The following is a 2,856-nucleotide window of genomic DNA, read 5'->3' on the forward strand; positions in this document are numbered from 1 at the left end:
GAAAACTCTCCGATCATAACCGGAAAGCCTGCCGAGCGTTCCCGACGGCGGTAGCGGACATTCCGGACTATATCCAAAATGGCGGCGCGGATGTACCGACTAGCTATTTTAGTACTTTCCCGTCGCGCTGTGGAATATTTAGGCCGATCTGAACATCGGCAACCCGGCCAATTGTGGAGTTATATTGTAGGGAAGCTCGGGACAGCAAAAAACCGGGTCAAAAACGGAGCATCGAGCAGCCAACGGGAAATGTGCAGTTCTGCCAATGGATCTTTCCACGACTCTTGCAGAGGGTAATGCAATGTAAGCCCGAGTCAAGAGTCGCCACGGCTAAGATCAACTCAACACCGAGCCGAGCCTCGTCTCCTTGGATTTTTAGCAGTTTCACTGGCGCCAGACAAAGATTCGTTGGATATTTTGAAAGATAAGAGTCTTCAGAACTTAAATTCAATTCATAAAAGTTACCTGTATTGCATATTTTCTCCACTTTGCTCCAACAAACATCACAGTACGGTCCAGAAAACAATTCAATGGCTGCTGTTGCCCGTTCAGTCGATTATCAGACAGTGTCGCATATTTTTCGCCACGTGTCAAAAATGCCGCCTGGCGGATTTTAATGGTACTTGTCAGTGGTAAAATTGCTAATACGAATTTACATTGTTTATTTAAGAGCGACCCCTAGCAGCCAATAACATTAGTGCTTCAAATTGGCTGCTGATCCGCTCACATGGCGGAATGATACAACTATAACCGCAAAATATATAATTATGGATGATGCTCAATGATCTATTGAAAATCAACATTTTAAAAAAGTTCTTTTATGGTAAAATGATATTTAGAGTAAATGTTAAGCTATTTTTAACACGAAATTGTGATATTTTGCAGGAACTACTTTGTTCCAGTGGAGTAGAACGAGTGTGTTGTTCGGCCAATACATACAGTGCACTGATTGGTCAATTTATTTGAGCCTCGGTATAACTACCGTAATTAGTTTCCCGCACGTAACCGAACAACACACCTGTCCTACACCGCTCCAACAAAGTAGTCCCTGCAAACTATCGCAATTTCGTGATAAAAACAGCTTAATATTTACTCTAAATATCATTTTGCCATAAACGAATATTTTTAAAATGTTAATTTTCAATAGATCACTGAGCATTAACCATGATTATATATTTTACATTTACCGGGTTGCCCAAGAGGCCTCGGCGGGCGTGTACCACTCTCATCACCGAAGACATTCCGGCAAGCTTACGATCGGCTTGTCCGGCTATAACAGGTTACCAGCAAACGTTACTGTTTGAAAATAGGAGAGGTGAAAATCTCAGTGTTTTATTAGTGCAGAAGTTACCGGACGATGTTTGTGGCTTTAACCGTGAGAAAAACAGAGGGAGGCAACCCTGGAAGTGCCAGTCGGTACCAGGGCCAGACCCGGGGGCTAGGTGGGCTCGTACTCGGTATGCAAGCGTCAATCTGACCCGCCAACGGGTCGGTACGGATCGGCGTATTCTCGGGCCGGCCTTACCGTGCCGGTTGCATTCTAGCGGGCTGAATGGACCCCCGAAGGCCACCCCAAATCTGGACATTGCTCCGAAATCGGCACATTCATCACAAAATCGGACACTCCTCCAGGTTTGAGCGTACACTCCTCCAGGTAAGCGGACGTTCATCCAGTTTTGAGCGTACACTCCTCCAAAATCGGCGCACTTCAATCGGCGGTTTGAGCGTACACTCCTCCGGGTGAGCGGACGTTCCTCCGGTTTTGAGCGTACATTCCTCCGAAATCGGCGCACTTCAGTCGGCGGTTTGAGCGTACACTCCTCCGGGTGAGCGGACGTTCCTCCGGTTTTGAGCGTACATTCCTCCGAAATCGGCGCGCTTCAGTCGGCGGTTTGAGCGTACACTCCTCCGGGTGAGCGGACGTTCCTCCGGTTTTGTAGCGTACATTCCTCCGAAATCGGCGCACTTCAGTCGGCGGTTTGAGCGTACAGTCCTCCAGGTGAGCGGACGTTCCTCCGGTTTTGAGCGTACATTCCTCCGAAATCGGTACACTTCTCCGCGTGATTGGATTTTTCGCCGACACCCCCGTCAGTACCAGGGCCAGACCCGGGGGCTAGGCCGGCTCGTAATCGGCATGCAAGCGTCAATCTGACCGGCCAACGGGTCGGTACGGATCGGCGTATTCTCGGGCCGGCCTTACCGTGCCGGTTGGATGATGATGCATTCTGCAAACGGCGAAACCGCGAGAGCCCGGAAAAATCGGCTAAAACTTCAAAGTACGCCCTTTCTCTTCCGTGGCGTTTGTATACATACCATTTAAGATGTACGACAGAACCGTTGAAAACTTGTTGAAAACATTCAGAATTTCCTAGAAAAGTTCAGATTTGTAGGTCGATCAAGTATCAAACGTAAAACCCCAAAACACCCTAATTTCGTGCGGTTGGAAACCGGAAGTGCCGATACAGACAGTCGCTTGTAATGTAAGGATCCAGCCCACTCGCGGATTTGGGCGATTTGGGAATTGCCAAAATCTCTGGGCTCGTAAGGGGTTTTCGACTTTTTACAGAATTTTGCATATTATGACTTTGTAAATGAGTTTATAAACCGAAAACATATAATTTTATTTTCTTTACGTTATAAGTGAAATAATAAGCTACAAGTTATGAAAATTTATGAGTTTTTTGACGCTAGAAAAATATTTTACTGTGTAATAGATTTTCCTTTATATACCTCTCCGGTTCAATTCTGCTTATCAAATATGTACATAAATGCAAAGAATGGCTCATTTTACACATTATACGGCTGTGTTTTTGTAAACTCAACACTTTTTTTAATGTTTTGCACCTATTTTCAAAC

This window comes from Branchiostoma belcheri, unplaced genomic scaffold (assembly GCF_001625305.1).
Source record: "Branchiostoma belcheri isolate BF01 breed outbred unplaced genomic scaffold, Haploidv18h27 scaffold131, whole genome shotgun sequence".
NCBI classification, from domain to species: Eukaryota; Metazoa; Chordata; class Leptocardii; order Amphioxiformes; family Branchiostomatidae; genus Branchiostoma; species Branchiostoma belcheri.